We start from the raw sequence: 18,977 nt of genomic DNA on the forward strand, positions 1-18,977 counted from the left end.
TGCCAGATGACACCTCTGTGTACTAAAGCATTATCCGTGCACAGGTGCCTATCATCAAGTGGAAATGTAGGTCACCTCTGAGGATGACTATTTCATAGTTGAGACGCACTCTGAATAGAGAATTCTCTTCAATACCTTCTTATGTTTAAAGAGATGATAAAATCTTCCCCAGAGATTTTCATGAGCTCAGTCAAATCCCAGGTGGTAAAACTCAGAATTGAGGAAAAAAGAAATAAAATACAAGCCCAGCATCCTCTGACCCACTTTACATCAGGGGTCGTGTCCCACCGCACTCCTTGGTCTTCACCAGCACCCTGAAGCCATGACTACAGGCGATGCTCTTCTCCTGACAAGGAGAGCAAGCTCATTTATACTGCAGGTAAAAGGGTAGGGGTGCATGCTGCCACACACTGGTGCATTGCCAGTTGACCTCATGTTCCTGTACTATCGGGCTCAATGGGAGGCGATGGAGGGTCTCCAGAGGTGCAGCAGCATTATGTTAACCTGCATTTGATTGACACCTGTTCAGACCGCAAGTTAATAATATGCTGAAGAAAATAATAAAGGGACACTAAAACTGCCAAGGCTATGGGTTCCTTCTGGCTGGGGCTCCTTTCAGATGCATCAGGCAAGAGGTAGGTCCAAAGCTAGTTCCCCAGAGCCAACCCAGTCCTACCAACTGCAGAAACAGGGTTATCACCAACGGGGTGGGAAAGTTTAAATATGGGGATCCTTTAGAGGGAACCGTTCCAAAGGTGGGGGCAGAGGTGCGCTCCCTGTAAGGGAGCCTCTACCTTCAAAAACTGGCTTGACTTGCTTCTCATCCCCTCTAATCACATTACACCTATCTGGGGGGATACTACAAGGGTTTCATAAACATTGGGAGGGGATCACCATGGATAGATGAGTTCTAGCCTTCATCGAGCCTGGAGCTTGTCATCACCTTCAAACATTTCACCCTGAACCCATGCCCTCAGCCAGACAATCTCACATTAATACAAGAGGAGGTTTACGGGCTCTTACTCAAGAACGCCACAGAGCCAATACCCCATCAGCACCAGAGCAAAGGCGTCTACTCCTCATACTTCCTCATCCCCCCAGAAAGTACATCTCCCTCAGGCCAGTCCTCGACCTTCAGTCTCGCAACAGATACATCCTGTTAGAACATATTCACATTGTCCCCCTGCAGGATGTTATCCCCCTGCTGCATCAAGGTGACTTCATGGCCACATTAGACCTAAAGGATGCCTAATTTCACATCCCAGTTCATCTAGCTCATCGGCACTACCTGCGCTTTATGGTAAATGATGAACACTACCAATTCAAAGCACTACCCTTTGGACTTGCCATGACCCCAAGGGTCTTCAACAAGTGTCTAGCAGTGGTAGCCACCCACCTTAGAAGGGGATGAGTTCATTTCTTCCCCTATCTAGACAGCTGGCTGATTAAGGACGGGAGCAGACCAGACTCCTAGCCCACACCCAGGCTTCCAACCTGCACAGCCTGGTATTTACTGTCAACATCACCAAGTCCAACCTTTCCAAAGATCAGTCCTAAACACAGTTGTGGGCAAAGCTTACATGACGTCCCAAAGAGTACAAACATTCGGACTCATTTTCAGCTACTTCGTCTGCACCCAGTTCTCTCTGTAATGCACTTTCTTGGAATGATAGCCTCATGCTTGGCGCCACATGCACCCTCTTCAGGAATGCCTGTCAAGCCAGTGATCACAAGCAAAGGGTCAGTTGGAAGACTTAGTATTGAAAGGGACCTGCACCCAGCCCTTTCTTCTGTTTTAGAACAGCAACAAATTGTTGCGGGGCAGGCTCTTTGCAGAACTAGTTCCTCAGATGACCATCACCAGAGACTCATCTCTGGCAGGCTGGGAATGTATCTGAACAGCATGAAAGTCCTAGGTCTTTGGCTACCTCGTCACGAGGTCTCCACATAAACCACTTGGACATGTTAGTCATTCATATAGCCTCCGAGGCTTTCTTGATGAGATTTGGGCAAGGTGGTTCATTGTGCGCAGACAACATGACTGCCATGTTCTACCTAACGAAGCAGGGAGGCACACACTCCATTCAGCTGCTGTAGCACAGAGAGTCTAGCACTGGGAGATACACCACCATGCACATCTCCTACCAGAGTATCTTCCAGGAGTGTACAATGTCTTTTCAGACCTGCTCAGCAGGACACAGAAACAAGTCCACAAATGGGAACGCCACCCACCAGTCTTGTTTCTTTACTATCAAAGATGGGGCACCCGAAACATAGACCCTTTTGCCCTGTGCGAAAATGCCCAAACTTCGCCATCAGGATCTCACACCCTCAGTTCATGGATATTACTCTATGGATGAATTGATCAGTTATCTTTGCATACACTTTTCCTCCTCTCCCACTTCTACCGTATGTGGTCAGGAAGCTGAGGCATACGTTCTCACCTGCATCCTGGTGGCTCTAAAGTGGGCCAGACAACCATGGTTCTCAAACCTTCTGGAGATGTCCATCATCCTTCATGAGAAGCTCCCCAAAACCACATCAAAGTCAGATACCCCCACCCCAGACAGCTAAACCTGGAGATTTGATTCCTGAGGTCCAAGAGTTTGGCTATCTTGACCTACCTCAAGAGTGCATGGATATACTCTGGGAGGCTCATAGGCCCACTACATTCATCTGCTATACTACTACATGGAACCAATTTTTCCACTATTTTACTCCAGACTGCATAAGCCATATTAGGCCTGCAGTGCAAGACATCATCTGCTACCTCCTACATCTACAAAAGTCAGAGTTAGCCTAAACATCAGTTCAGCTAGACCAAGCTGCTATTGCTGCATACGTGCAGAATGGGAAACACTCCCCACTCTTAAAAGTTCGTGTTATTAGATCTTTTATGTAAGAACTTAAACCTGCCATCCCACACGGGGCACCTCCTGACCCAGTCCGAAATCCTAATATTGTCCTAACCAAATTTATGAGGACCCCCTTTTGAATCACTGCATTTTTGCCCTCTGCAGTTCCTCTCCTGGGCGATTGCCTTCCTTGTAACAATGACCTCTAAACTACAGGCCCTTAACTGGAGCATCCCCTTTTCCAGGTCCACACTGACCGAATATTTCTTAGAAACCCTAGATTCTTACCCAAGGTAGTCTCCCCATTCGACCCTAACCAAACAGTTGACCTCACAATCTTTTTCTGCAACCTAACTCGGTAGCTACGAGAGCACTTCACGTCAAGTATGCTCTTATGTATTTCATTGGTTCTTAACATGTAGTCTGAGGAACCCTGGCGTTCCTCAGAGCCCATTCAGGGTGTCCACAAAGCCCATTCAGGAGGTCCATGACTGCTTAGAATTTAAATAATATTACCAGATTAATAAAGTGTACATAAATAAATACATATAATGAAAAATTGTACATTTTAAAACGTTCTGTTAAAGTGTTGGAATTTTAAATTGGAGGCTAATAATTGAGTTACTATGCTCAGATTGATTTGTGGTAGCAAATGCAACAAACAGAATATAGTATGGACGATGAGAGACCTCAATTGAATAGAAAAGCTCCAACATTCTTATTAAAATAAATATTTGTTTTATATTTGTGAATGAAATATTTCATTATTTGTGCATTTGTCTGATGAATGCTTGTTTCTGTATTTTTTGTGTATTTTGCGTTTCAAATCATCGAAAATGCTTAGGCCAGGGTCGCTAACTTCTACTAATGACTCAATGGGTTTCCCCAGACTCCAGTAAGGATTCAGTGGGGGTCCCTGGGTTCCAGTAAGGATTCAGTGGGGGTCCACAGAAGTCAAAAATTTAACAACCACTGATGTACTATCTAGATAAAACCAAGTCTTTTTGCAAACCTTAACAGCTTTTCATTGCCATCTTGCAACCTCATGAAGGTCATCCCATCTCTAAAGCAAGGATCTTGAGGTGGATTATTAAACGTATCTAAAATTGTTACATTGATGCCAAAAGTACCCGTATTCCCCACCTGTAAATATGGTGCCGCCATGCCTTTTCTAGGAAATATACACATAGCAGACATCTGCAGAGCTGACATGTGGTCCACTCCACACACATTCACAAAACATTGTATCTGATAGAGACTTCTAGTTGCAGATTCCTTACCTTAGAATTTTCCCCCAGGTGTCAGACTGGATCCGGAGATTTTTCTTTGAGCAATACCCTTGCGCGTCTGCAGGTGGCATCGGTCGACTCCGCGGATGTTGTTGGCATTGTGGTTACCGTAATGACGTCTGGAGTAGTATGTAGACGCCACCCTGGCGCAGTGACGTCAGTTCTTTTCTTTCCGCGTCACACACTGATCCAGAGAAGAGCAACCCTGGCTATTTTTTGGCAGAATTTGACAGTTTTGTCGAGTTGTTTTGTGGAACTTTGGTGTGTCGAGGATGTCCCCAAAGACCGGGTTCAAGCAATTCGAGGACTGTCATCGTACGATGTCGGTGATGGATCCTCATCAGGTTTGTCTGTGGTGTCTCGAGTGCAACCACAACCCGGTCATGCTCCGAGTGCCGGGCCATGCACCCGAAGGCTTTGAGGGAGCGGACGCTAAAGCTTATGGCGGTCCAGCACTTGACTCCGTTTAGGTCCCGGTCTCCCTCGAGAGGAAAGTCTCAAGATCTGTCACGGAGTCATCACCACTCATCTTCTTCCAAATCCTTAGGTCAGGGAAGAAGAAGTCCCATCGATCTCCGACTTCGCTCGGCTGATGGGACCCGGGAGGAGCATCCACGCACAAGACCTGAGCCTGCGTCTGGGTTGGCTCTGCGCTTCCCTGAGTTTCCCAGAGGGCGGGCCCAAGGGGTTTAGCTGATGGGCCTTCGGGTTCCGCGCTGGCAGCTTTGGCTCTGGCCACCGAGGTCACCTCTGGATCCCTGCGCAGATCCGCACCGGCCGCACCCTAGAGACCTTCCCTGGCGCTGGGTCGATTATTGACGCTCCCGGCGTCGGTAGTGCCTATTATCAACGTCGACTCAATTCTATCCCTGATGAGTCGGAGCGGCGTCAGCCGCCTTTGACTTCGATGGGGCCTATTCGCCCCAGGTCGGATTCAGGCCCTTTTTCTGATGGGTACGAATATCTGGCGGAGTTGGAGGGTTCCCTGGACCCTTATGAATACCAGGTTGACCCTTCTATGGACTGGGCTCAGGAATTGGGCGAAGCCAGTGGTCTGGATACTTCTCCTGACGCTGGCATGCTGTCTCCTCCTACCGTGGCTACGGCGGAGGGAGCAACTTATGGTATGGTGGTCAGTAGGGCTGCTGAGGTCCTTGGTCTCAAGCTTCCCACTGTTGAGGTCCGGTCTAATCTCCGGACGGAGGTGCTTCAGCCTGGGGCTTCTACTTCAGAACCCCTTTTGCCGTTTAATGAAGCTCTCTCCGATGTCCTTTTGGGTACATGTTCCAAACTCAACACAGGGGCTCCTGTGACTAGGACTATCTCACGCCGCCACCGGCCCGCTCTGAATGACCCTAAATTCCTGTCCCAACACCCCACGCCTGAGAGTCTTGATATCCAGGCTTCCTCTTCTTCAGGCACATTCCCTTCAGCACCCCCCAATAGGGAATCCAAAAGACTGGAACAGTTTGGCTAGAAGTTGTTTTCTTCCTCCAGTCTTGCGCTGCAGTCTGTGAACACTGCATGCCTTTTTGGCCGTTATACCTACTCTTTGTGGGATACGGTTGCGCAAGTCGTGCCACAGATATCGGAGGAGGCCCGTGCTATCATCTCCCAAGCTGTGAACGATGGGAGAGATGTGGCAAAGTTCACAATCTGTTGTGGTCTGGACACAACCGACTCTCTGGGCACATCGGTTGTTACGACGGTGGCTCTACGATGCCACACCTGGTTACGTACTTCTGTTTTTCTGGGGATGTCCAACAGTCACTCATGGACATGTCCTTTGATGGCTCCCGTCTCTTCGGAGACAAAGCGGACTCGGCCTTGGAGAGATTTAAGGATTCCTGGGCTATGGCTCGGTCCCTCAGCCTTTCCTCTGCCCCTCGCCCACTGCAGTCCACTTTTCGCCCCTTTCATGGCCACAGAAGGGGCTCCCTGTCGCGTCCTCCAGCCACCGTTCCGCACACGCTGTTCAGCCTCTGCGTGGCCGGGGATACGGAATCCCACGTGGCCGTGGGACAGGGAACCGGATGTCTGCCCAGTCCACCTCCACCTCTGCCCCTGCTGCAGCCTCCAAACCCTCCTAGTCTGTCCCCACACTCCCGTCCAGTTGGTGGCAGGATTCGCCATCACCTGCCCCACTGGGAAAACATCACCATGGACAGGTGGGCTTTGCAGATCATTCGTAAGGGCTACTCCCTCCCTTTCGAATCTGCTCCACCATCCTTCAGTCACCTTCCAGAGGATCATTTGGCACTTCTCCGCCAGGAAGTCGCAGCTCTCTTGGCCAAGGGAGCTATAGAAAAGGTCCCTGTGCCAGGAGGTCATGCTTGTTATTCCCGCTACTTTCTGATACCAAAAAAGAACAAGGGTTTATGTCCTATCCTAGACCTTCGGGACCTGAACTATCCCTCAAGCAGGAGAAATTTAAAATGCTCACCCTGGCTCAGGTTCTGTCTGCCTTGGACCCAGGAGACTGGATGGTAGCGTTGGACTTGCAAGACGCTTATTTCCGCATCCCCGTCCTGCCTGCCCACAGACGTTACCTACGATTCATGGTAGGTCACGAGCACTTTCAGTGTATCATGCTCCCCTTCGGCCTTACCAGCGTCCCTCGGGTGTTCACGAAATTGATGGCAGTGGTTGCAGCTCATTTTTTCAGGTTAGAGGTCTCAGTCTTCCTCTACCTTGACGACTGGCTGTTGAAGGCAGACTCGCTCCAGAAAGTTGTCTCCCACCTTCAGACTACGGCAAAACTGCACACGCTGGGGTTCAGTATAAACGTGCTGAAGTCACACCTGACTCCCTTTCATCGGAGGGGTTCTGGACACAGTGCAGTTTCGGGCTTATCCTCCTGAAAAGCGAATCCAAGACATTCAGACTATGATTCCGATCTTTCGGCCTCGGTCTTGGGTTTCGGTCAGACTGACTCTGACTCTGGGGCTGCTGGGCCTCATAGCCTCCTGCATCCTGCTAGTGACACATACCAGATGTCATATGCGGGCTCTGCAGTGGGACCTGAAGTTCCAGTGGGCGCAGCATCAGGGGAATCTCTCCAACCTGGTCCATATCTCGGAGGGGGCTGCGAAAGACCTGCAGTGGTGGCTTTCGAGTCCGCATTGGGTACACGGCAGATCCCTCTCCCTTCCCCAACCAGATCTATCCATAGTGACAGATGCCTCACTTCTGGGTTGGGGCAGCCACATGGGGAGGCAGAGATCAGAGGACTCTTGTCTCCAGCGGAGTCTGGGCTCCATATCAATCTGCTGGAGCTCTGGGCGATCAGGCTCGTGTTGAAAGCATTCCTTCCCTTTTCCAAAGGGAAAGTGGTGCAGGTGTTCACGGACAATACTACTGCCATGTGGTACTCCAACAAACAGGGTGGAGTAGGGTCCTGGACTCTGTCAGGAGGCACTACGCCTCTGAACATGGCTGGAACATCAGGGCATTACCCTGATGGTTCAACATCTGGCGGGCTCTCAACGCCAGAGTGGACAAACTCAACCGTCGATGCACATCCGATCACGAATGACGTCTCCATCCGGAGGTGGCGAAAGGTCTCTTTCAGCAGTGGGGAGAGCCTTGGTTAGATCTGTTCGCCTCCGCAGAGAACTCGCATTGTCAGCTGTTTTGCGCGTTGGAGTTTCCAAGGCGGCACTCGCTCTGAGATGCTTTTAGTCTGGAGTGGAACTATGGCCGCCTTTCCACCTATGCCTCTTCTGCCCAGCGTTTTCAAGAAAATCAGGAACGACCAGGCCCAAGTAATCTTGGTGGCTCCGGATTGGGCACAGAGAATATGGTATCCAGAGATATTGAGCATGTCCATCGATCCTCTACTCAGACTGCCTCTTCTGGCGGATCTTCTGTCGCAGCAACAGGGGACGGTTCTTCGCCCGAATCTGTCCAACCTCTGCTTTCATGTGTGGAGATTGAGCGGCGCCAGTTGACGGCTTTTGCCCTTCCAGCCGAAGTCTGCAGTGTTATCTTGGCAGCCAGGTGTCTATCAACCAAAACTGTATACGCCTGTTGTTGGAATACATTTGTGGCATTGTGCACCAACAAATCTGTTGATCCCTTTTCCGCCCCTCTATCCGATGTTCTTCTGTTCATTCTTTCTTTGGCCCAGCAGGGCTGTGCTTTGGGCACCCTTACAGGGTATTTATCTGCCATTTCAGCCTTTCTTAGGCTACCTGATCAGCCCTCACTCTTTAAATCTCCTATTGTGAGTAGATTCCCAAAAGGGCTTACCCATTTATTTCCTCCCACTCCATTTATCGTGCCTCAGTGGGACCTTAATCTGGTACTTACTTATTAGTGTGTGTACCCCCCTTTGAGACAATGTATAATTGTCCCTTGCGGCTCCTCAATTTCAAAACTGTCTTTCTGGTCGCTATCACCTCTTCTCGCAGGGTGAGTGAGCTTCAGGCCCTTTACTCAAAACCTCCATACTTATCTGTGCACCCTGACAAAGTAGTGTGCACAAGGGCTTCCTTCCTTCCGAAGGTGGTTACACCCTTTCATGTAGGCCAGTCCATTACTCTGCCTACTTTCTATGCACCCCCACATCCTTCCCATGAGGAGGAGAGACTCCACCGTCTGGACACAAGAAGAGCGTTGGCATTCTACCTCAATCGTACTAAAGATTTCTGGGTGGACGATCAACTCTTTTTTGGGTATGTGGGTGCCAAAAAAGGGAAGGCGTTGCAAAAGCATACCATCTCTCGATGGGTGCTTCTTTGCATCAAAATGTGCTACACCTTGGTCAAAAAGCAACCTGAAGGCTTGCGTGTTCATTCCACCAGAGCAACTGACGCTTCTACTGCGTTAGCACGCGGAGTTCCTGTCCTGGATATCTGCCAGGCAGCTACGTGTGCATCCCTGCACACGTGTGCTAAGCACTACTGCGTGGACAGTCAAGTATTTTGGGCCGGCTATTTAGGATTTTTGGTCCTGCAGGACTTCCTAGTATGATCTTGGTTCGCAGCCCACCACGGAGGATGGCATTGCTTGGGTATCTATTCTAAGGGAAGGAATCTGCAACTAGATGTACCTTTTGTAACAAAATATCTGGTAGAGACCTATTCTAGTTGCAGGTTCCTTACCGCCTACCCATCCTCCCCGCTTGCAAACTGATTTCTAGGGACAGGGATTCCCCTTCTCAGGTCCTTAGCTCTGGCGCACCAATCTCAGTGTTCATAGTGGCTCTGCACTTCGGCGTGGAAAGTTGTTAAAAGAAACTGACGTCACTGTCCGAGGGTGGCGTCTATATATACTACTCCCGACATCATCACGGCGACCACGACCCCAACGACACCCGCGGAGTCAACAGACGCCACCTGCCGACGCGTAAGGGTATTGCTCAAAGAAAAATCTCCAGATCCAGTCTGACGCCTGGGGAAAATTCTAAGGTAAGGAATCTGCAACTAGAATATGTCTCTACCGGATATTTCGTTACCGAAGGTAAGTAAGTTGTACTACATTGACATTCTTGCAAGGCAACCAGTTAGAGTAGGACAAAGTGTCCGCAGGACTCTGTTTCAGACCTCTGCACCATTCACTGGCTGGCTGCTCCTTAAGGGAGTGCTGCTATTCATTCAGTGCATGTGTATCTTCAGCCACACATGCTCTGAACAGATTGTTACTTACTCTGTAAGCATCTATTTGTTGTATGTAGTGCTGTGGATTACCATGCACCAACCTCCTTCCTAGAGCATGTTTGATACAGATATCTTCCACCTACACTGTTCTTTTTTCTCCATGTCTGGCTACTGTTCTATTGTTTACTCCATACCTACTCCCACCCGCTGTATGTGAAACAATCTAACAATAGTGTTGGTGCCCATCCGCATTCATGACCAGAGGAGGGGTCACCGAGACCGCATGACTCAAAAGACATCTTCAAACAAAAGCAGGTTGCAACAATCTGTGGCCTTCAGCAGATGGCAGGAGTATACAGAACATGTAAATCTAAAGCACAGCTCCAAACAGATGATTACAGGGTAAGATAATCCTTTATGGGTTAAATAGGACGTAGCAATCAATCATCCCTGATTCTACAGCTTGTAAAAAAAAAAGAAAAGAAATGAGGAAACTATTGTGATGTGTGTCAGTAAATGAGGGAAAAAATCAACTGAATCAGTGAGTGGCTAGCACAATCTGTCAAAAATCCCCAAAAAATAAATCACCAAAGCAAATTAAAGAATGTAAAGTTTAGGGTGGTGGGAAGGAGGAGGAGAGGCAGCTCGGGATTCTTTGGAACCCCACGAAGAATGTGAGATAGTCTAGTTCAAAACCCCTTTCACAATACGGAATGTGTGTGAGAAATCATAATAGGTTATTTTCTGTACAGCCAGCGGTTGCCATTACTGCAACATCTAGCACTCAAAACTGTCTGGAACAATTACAGGCAGACTCATCTGGGAGAAAGTGTGGGTGTAAAATGTCTTATATGGGCTGAGTTGGGCACATGGAAGAGAGAACATGGAACCTGTCAGATGCGACAGTGTGTCAGGTATGGCACTGATAAAGCTCCATTTATGATGATGCAAAATTAAACAATAGTTTCCCTAGAGTGACAGGACCAGAATGTTGATTGTCCTAGTGAAAGCTGGCTATGCCGATTGGTGAGACATGTTGGTTTCATAGCAATCCATATATTACAACGTTTGCAAACTACAAAAAGTACATTTGATCAACAGAAACCACTTGGAACCGTGCATTGAATACCTTTAAACACAAATGAAATGGACTGACAAAACAGTTTCATAGTCGAAGGCAGCTGCCCCTTGTAGGAGGAGTCAGCACTCCTAAGAGGGCTGTAGAGGTACAGCCGTGGAGTTTGTTCTGTTCAGATTGAAAGTGAGTCCAATAAATAATGTTCTCGATCTGAACCTTTTCATCTCTTCCCTCTTTTGGACGCAGCCCAATCCCTGCTAATGTGGTCTGTGTATGACAACACATATATAACTTTCTTGTGAAATTAATCTTATCAAAACCATCAAATAGTCTACATTCACATGGATGTCCAGCCATAGAATAGCTCTGAAATCTGATAACAATGGAAGTGATGAATATGGCTTAAGTTAAGTATATCTGTGGTTGACAAAGCACATAGAGGACATCCACGGAATATTGGAGTTTTGCAAAGCAAACAGTCTTTTCAGTGAACCTTTTCCAGTACAGCTTGCCGAGACTTGGGTTTTCCAGTTCACTTAGCAGTCTTGCCACACTAGCTTCTCACTGTGTTTATTACTGAATATTCAGTTATATACTTTAGTATGAACAAAAAGGCAATTGGGGGGGATGGCTGGAGCACTAATGAGAGATTCTGGGAGACTGACCTCTCATGCTGTGGATATTTAACCAATGAAGCATGGTGAAGGGCAAAGTAAATACTTGTTGGAGAATTCCATGTGGTTTGCATCACTTGAGAAACATACACTTTCTTTGCACAGAATGGAAAATGAGCATCTGTTTAATGCAGTGGGGGGGAGCATGGGTTGTGGCACAGGCCCCTGCGGTGTAGAGGGCCCGCAACCCTTCAACGGACTCCCAGTCTGCCCAAAGCTGGTATTGGAACACGAGGGAAGGAGGAGGGGGGGCGCGGCTTATCACATTTTGTAAGCAAGCCTTATCATTTTTGTTACACAACGGAGATTGGGAAATTGGGCAACTGTATGAAGAAGCAAAGTTTTGTGGTAACATTTGAAAATTTAGGGTGTTTGGGATAACACATCTGATCAATCCACGTGGCATACTCCCTCAACCATGGAAATTCTTGTAAAGATCACCGCTGTACCAAAGAGGAGTACAGAGCAGGGTCGGATTGGCAAAGCAGGCAATCGGGCATTGGCGGATGGGCCAGTGCCTGAGTGCCAGCTGTGGGCCATTTTTTTTTTTTTTTTTTTTTTAAAAGGCCTCTGCCAGATTTGCTAAAAGATCTAACAAGCTGGGTTCCCCTTTTTTCTTTCACTGTACCCAACTCGATGGTACTCATTTTATTAACCTCAGTACTATCAAAGACTGAGTGTACCGGTTGGAGTTTGAATCTGTGACGGTAAGATCAAACCTGTAATGGATGCATTAGCCCAATGCATCATTACACTCTGCTCATGCTGTGATGTAATTAAAGGAAAGATTTTTCTGCACATTAAAGTGCAGTTGGTAGCGACACAGGTCAAACCAGGAAAAAAACTGAAGCTTCATTGACCTGCTGTAGGATGGAGTCCACAACTGCCTACTACTTAGTGCCTTCACATCTCTCCTGTGGGCTGCTTTTCACACACTGTCAACTCAAACTTTGTTGCTGAGCTGGCACATCCTGAAGTCTTTCCTCATGCAACCCTTACCTACCATTACCTACCCTGTCCACCCCCTGACTTGCCATCTTCACCAGCTCGGAAGGAGTTGAGATAGGGAAGAAAGCTATCAACCTTTTCTGAAGTATTAGTAATGCTCAATTGCAGTGTCAGTCTGCATTGCATCCCAGTTTTACTGAGTGTATGATTCTGCCAGAAATCCCCACATACCTGAAGCAGAAACATCAGTCACCCTGCCTTCACAAGTCCCATCCCTACTTGGCGTGGCATTTACTGTCTGCCAGTTTCCCTTGCCTCTGAACCATCCCCGTAGCTGCTTCTGTTCTGTTTCCCCTGGATGGGGGCATGACCATTATCACCAGCAAGCCTCCCCTTCCTGTTCTCCTGAGGTAAGATTGTTTGCAAGAGTTCACCATATATATATATTAATGGGTGATTTTTAAATTCTCACTTACAGACATTAAGCGTGTACTATGAAAAGAACTCCAAATAATCTCTCCTCCCATTTTTAAATCACCTTAGGCAGTGCTTAATTTGAGCCGGTGGTTGCCGGTGCAGGGCACGGTACTTAATTTTGGAGGCTGGCACTTATTTTTTTTGCATCAGGTATTTTCTGTGAGCAAAAGACACTAAAGGGAAATAAGGAGGAAGAGAGACAGTAAAGAATCTCAAAGGAAGAAAGCTGCAAGAGTGAGCTGAAGGGGCAGGAAGTGGCTGTAAGTGGATGAGGCCCGAGATGGCTTTAGGATTACACTGCCTCAGTATTGCGTGCTCGCACATTTAATTGCAGCAGCCACAAGAATCAGAAGAGAGCTATGGGCACCAGCCCTTTTATTTGCAAACTAAGCACTGCCTCTAGGGTTTGTAAAATATGCAGTAGAGGCTAGTTGTTTTTCAAAATGGGCGGTGGTGTAATACTTTATCTGAATTCCAGTGAGCGAGCATAGCGAGCACGCCCAAGGTCTGTTAAGGTTCTAGGGGAATAGTATATTTTACAGCACAGTATTCACCCGCATTTGCTAAAAAAAAAAAACTCTGGCTCTGGAAGGGCACTTAATAAATGCTGAAGTACTTTAAACGTGTACCAACTCAGTGAAGATGGATAAACCAGGATTCATCCCCATTTAATTCAGAGTGTGTAGTGTGTGCCCCGGGATGCCAATAATTACCTCTATTGTACCTGGGCAAGAATTTTGAAATGCATGTATCCCATATACTATGGGTGACCCTTAGGTCTAAATTACCACTAGTATGTACTAACCCAGAATGGTGTCATGGTTGCCTCAATCCCCCCCCCACTCAATATGCCCTCTTTGCCCTCCCTAATGCCAAGAATGATCTTGCGTATGGTAGTACCAGCATTTTGCACAGGTGTCCAAAGTGCCAAGAATGATTTCCCATATACCACCAGTGTGCCAGCACGTTGCCATGGGTGCTTCACCCCATATGCCAAGAATTGCCTTCAATACTCTAGTGCCAGCATTTTGCATAGTTTATTTCTTATACAAAGAATTACAATCAATCAAGGATTTATAAAGCATGGCAAATCACCCCTGAGGGTCTCAATCACAATGCCAGTACCAACATTTTGCCACAACTTTCCCATATGCTAATAATTACATCCTATGTGTCTACTTTTTGGCCAGACACCTTATATGGCAATAATTACCTCTCTCACTCTTATTCATTCTCATTCTGGCGCTCTAACTCACACTCACATGTACTCAGTTATACTCGCTCTCTAATTCTAACTTAATCTAATTTTTTCTCACTCACTCTGACTCATTCCCAGTAAGTTATACTATCACTCACAAACACACACTACTTTACAGGTTTTGTTTTTCACTTACTTTCCTTTAGCTTGCTGAGCCTTTGTGCATTCAGCTGACTGTAGTGGCAGGAGCACTGCTTCTACTAGCCTCCAGAACTGAAGCAGAAAGGTGGAGTCTGCACTGTCATGTATTGGTTCTAGCTGTCAGTTTCTAGCCTTTTCACCTCACCTTCTCCACCTTGTTATAAGGTGAGGTACAGTGAGTTAGACTGTTGCCAATACCACTCCCCTGTGATGAGATGGGAGAGGGTGAGGTGACAGCATGATTGACGGGTAGTGCCTGCGTTGTAGAGATTAAAGCAAAAGCCCCCAGGGGTACCAGTGATGCCACAACTTGCCACTAATGTGGAGGACTACAAGCCTGGCAGGACCCGGAGGTCAAGGCTAGGACTTTGCCAGTCGTGGTTAATCTCAGAGATGGCTGGTGCAGGTGTTTCTGCACGCCTGTGACAGCTATGAGGCAGATTCGCTGACTGAGCGAGAGTAGGCATATTTTTTATTATACCACTAGTGCATCATAGATTATAATTCACTGCTGGTATTCTAAAAGAGGGGACAGAAACAGAAGTGAGCCACTAAAAATTAAAGATTTATGTGATCGAGGACACAGTTGATTGGATGCTCACAACCAAACGTTGACACTGAAAGTAAGTTTTCAGTTTTTACAACTATTGTTTCCAGTCTTCTCCAGTGCACCTCACCCTTCATGATTTAAAATGCTTAATGAAGCACACATGTTCAGTGAAAGTCTGCACTCCTCTAATGTGGGCCACTTTCTTTGGGCTGCCGGGCCTATTTATGATCCCAATCCGACCATGGTACAGAGGTTCTTCATTAGGAGCACACCCTCCACAAGCCTGTGTATTCCTGGTTCAGGCTCAACTGACCAAAGTAGAACTCTCCAGTCTTATCTTTACCAACCTAGAATGTCAACCAACGTTAGCCCTGGTAACCGTCTAAACCGGTCTATTAAGGAAACCACCCCCCATTCTTTACAAACCGAGAAGTATAAAACAAAACAACAATAAATATGCAATACAGTGATAAATTGTCAACATTACAACCAAAGGAAATTAAAACAATTCTAAAGAACTGATGAGAAGCTCAGGAAAAAATTCAGAGGAAACCGGATAAAATATTACAGAACTACAGGAAACGTTTATGGTAAACAAACTCTAAATGCCGCCACCCTGTTAAGATTCCAGTTTCTCCATCTTGCAGCTAGACTGCATTACAAAACACTTTAACAACCCTCTTTGGAACAGAACATTTGGAAACACTACCCGACCTTACAGGACTCTTTATCAAAACCATGTCTCCCACATTGGAGTTGTGATGCACAACTGCCCTCCACAATGCACTGTTCAGCTTACTATTTACTACAGAAATCAATTCTGGTAAACCAGATTCTACAGTTTTGTTACCCAGGTTATCCTAGTAGATGACATTTCTGTATTTGCTCTCCTACCCCTGAATATCACAAATAGTACTGTACTCGTAGAATGTGGAGAAAATCCATAGGCATAAAGAGTTTTTCAAACCTTGCTTTCTGCACTCGTCTCCAGTTGCACACACGCCTTTATTACCCCATTAAACGTCTCCACAGTTCTGTTCCCTTCAGGATGATACAATGAGCACCTCCAATGCTTTTTTCCTTTTTGAATTAGAAAATCCTCCATCTCATTTTAAACAAATTGCGGCCCATTGTCAGTTAGAATTGGGTAAACCTTATTTACTGAAGATTTGACTTAGAAAATCCGTAACTTTGTCTGTACCCCACCTAAAATTCCAGATCCCAATGGGAAAACTGATCTACAAGAACTAGAAGATAATTACTTGGTCTTCTATATTGTAAAGGTCCTAAAGTATCCACCACGATTATCTTCCAATGTTCGCTGGGCATATATCTACATACCTTGGAGGGTGCTTCTTACCTTGTACACCTTATCGCTCCTCTCACAGTAAAGACACTCTTTGATAAACCCCTTGGTCTGAAAATCCACACCAGGCCACCAATAATTCAGTCTTACTCCTCTTAATTTTGTTGATACCCTGATGACCTTCATGTCCAAGTTTTATGATTCTTTTCAGCTCATTTCTTGCTTTCCAGTACCCATCCAGTTCAGAATTCTTGTGCACCTTTGAACTCCATCCTTTTTGAATCACCTCAGTCACCTTCTGTAACACAACATAATCACCAGCAGCATCCAACCATTCTTTCTGCAGAGTGGCTCCCTCAGTAGCAAAAAACACCTTTAGTTGTTCATCTTCACCACCTTCTTCCTCCACAACTAAACTGGGTCTAGAGAGACAATACAATCTGCAACTCTGTTGCGAGAATGAGGAACATAGCAAATCTCAAAACAATGTTAGTGCAACCCAACAGTCCATCTGATAATGCACACTGGACACAGCACCAATACCCTTTTTAGTCAGTACATCTACCTTTCCCCACACTAAATTCCTCAATTTCTTAATGGCCCAGAATACACTCAAGCCTCTCTTTTACTGGTAGAATAGTTAGCGTTCGCCCACGCAAGGTTCTAGCCTTGAAAACATATCCCTCATCCTCTTCTTGTAGTAGTACACCACCCCGTCACACTGCACTGACATCTCTCATTACAAATCGATGTTTAGAGGAATCAAAACACCACAAGTTATTCACACACTGAAGATCTTTCTTCACTTCAACAAGTTCCCACTCACATGTTTCGCCCCAGTCAAATTTCTTTCTCTTTCTTTTGTAGCTTACACAAATAATTGCCTTAGAAGCTAAGTTAGGGATAAGCCTAGTGTCAAATTCCACCATTCCTAGAAAATACATTACTCCTCTTTATTGGAAGGACTGCGTAAACACGAATGCTGGAAGTTAACTCCTTTTTGGAAGAGGAACCATCACAATTAAGGCAGTGTTCTAAACACCCAATCTTTTTCCTCCTAAGCTGGCACTTGCTAAGTTTGAGGGTTAACCCTTTCTTCCTAAGGACATCCAAAACTTGTCTCGCTCTTATAACATGGATATGTAGAGTCGCTCCAAATTTTAAAATATCTTTTTGAAAGTGCTTCACTCATTCCATGCTTCCACACAACTTAAACATCACTCCCTTGAACACAGCTGCTGCTAACACAAGACTAACTGGCATGTGCTCAAATTTGAATGTACCAAAAGGAGTAATAAAAGTGGTAAGGTATTTTGATTCTAGCTGCAGCCTTATTTAATGGTACAAAGCTCCTGGCAAGAGTTGAGAAAAATTTAGCTCCATGCAACATGTGCACCATCGCAGTAACATTTGGTTAAGGGAAATGATCAGTGACCGCACATTTATTCAAAGCTCTCAAATCCACACACAACCTGGTATCTCCTGATTGCTTACAAACCACAACAATGGGAGCAACCAATTCTGAATATTCCATGGGTTGTGTGATAACCTCTTCACATAATCTTTTCAACTCCGTTTCAACAGATTTCCTTATTGATATTGGTAGTCTGACTTCGTATGATATGAGTGTAGAACCCTCTTTTAGTCTTATTTGATGTACAAAACCTTTAAAAAACCTATCTTTTTCATCAGATTTCAGAATATTTAAACTTTGTATATTGGTCATTTGTATATCCTTAATGTAATCGTCCCTTATTCTAACTGAGAAAGAATAGTTAAGATCTAATAGAATTCCAAGATCTCTCTAATGCGATCAGCTCAATACACTATCCACTGTGACAGGAACGTACACTTTACCATGAACCCTGCTGTTTGGAAATTCAATTTCTGCTTCAAATAATCCTTTTAATTCTATGGTTTAACCAACATATTCACCAGGTATGACATCAGAATCTTTCAAGTATATTTTATCACTAAAATTCTTGGCAAATACCTCACTACATATAAAGGTGAGCCAAGCTCCAGAATCTACAAGAGCTTCCATTAATAATCTATCTTCGATTATAATGCTATCTTTAGGGTGTTTTGTCCTCCCCTATGAGTGGAGATAGACGAGATACAATCATCCATAATGTTGAATCTCAACATTTAGCAAAGTGTCCCTTCTTGTTGAAGACTTTGCACACTACATTCAGAGTAGAACATTTTTAAAAGAGGCAACATGTCCTGGATTCCCGGATTCCCACATCTATAACACACCTTTAAATGTAGTTTGTGGAATCTGAGCTACTTTGCTTTTACTGTACTCCTCCTTCAAACCAACTTTACTGACCTCAAGTTTCCTGTTATCTAATTCCTGTACACAATCTAAAGATTGTTCAATTCTCTTGGCAATGAAAAGCACCTCATTTAACGCAGAATCATCCTTTAAACAGAGTTCTTATCTTACTTTAGCAGACTGACATCGGAGCATAAACTTATCCTTTATTAGAATAGCTCCAAATTTGCAAGATTAAGCTAATTTCTTTAGGCTAGTTACATACTACTCTACACTGTCTTCATATCTTTGTTCTCTCATGCCAAAGTAATACCTCTCTAACACAGTACTGACTTAAAGAAGATGGTGTAAATGTAATTTCTTTTTTATACATGTCAAGGTTCATGCAAGTCTTTTTCCTCTTCGTCCTCTTCCAGATTAGCTAACCTTTCAAATGTGTCCTGTCTTTCACAGCCGTAAAGAGTGCATAAGAAGCAAAGCTTCTCTTTCAGGCCTAAGGTTAGATCCACACAATGTGGCATAG

This window comes from Pleurodeles waltl, chromosome 3_1 (genome assembly GCF_031143425.1).
Source record: "Pleurodeles waltl isolate 20211129_DDA chromosome 3_1, aPleWal1.hap1.20221129, whole genome shotgun sequence".
Classification (NCBI taxonomy): Eukaryota; Metazoa; Chordata; class Amphibia; order Caudata; family Salamandridae; genus Pleurodeles; species Pleurodeles waltl.